Here is a 246-nt window from a genome sequence, read left to right on the forward strand (position 1 = left end):
GCTTGCATTAGACATAACAGGTATTTCAGTTTTAAGCAAGAGGCAATACTTTTCGCGAGTGGGAGAAAAAGCTTAAATGTTAAGATTGATAAATTCTGTGCACCAAAAAAATATATTCCAGCCTTGATTGTCTTTATGTATAAAGCACTTTGTTCTCTATATTTTTAAAGGAAATCTGATATATGTGTTTAAATTATGCTAATAAAGTCTATATAATAGTGTCTTTTTTTACAATTGCTCTTCGAA

Source organism: Penaeus monodon, chromosome 34 (genome assembly GCF_015228065.2).
Source record: "Penaeus monodon isolate SGIC_2016 chromosome 34, NSTDA_Pmon_1, whole genome shotgun sequence".
NCBI classification, from domain to species: Eukaryota; Metazoa; Arthropoda; class Malacostraca; order Decapoda; family Penaeidae; genus Penaeus; species Penaeus monodon.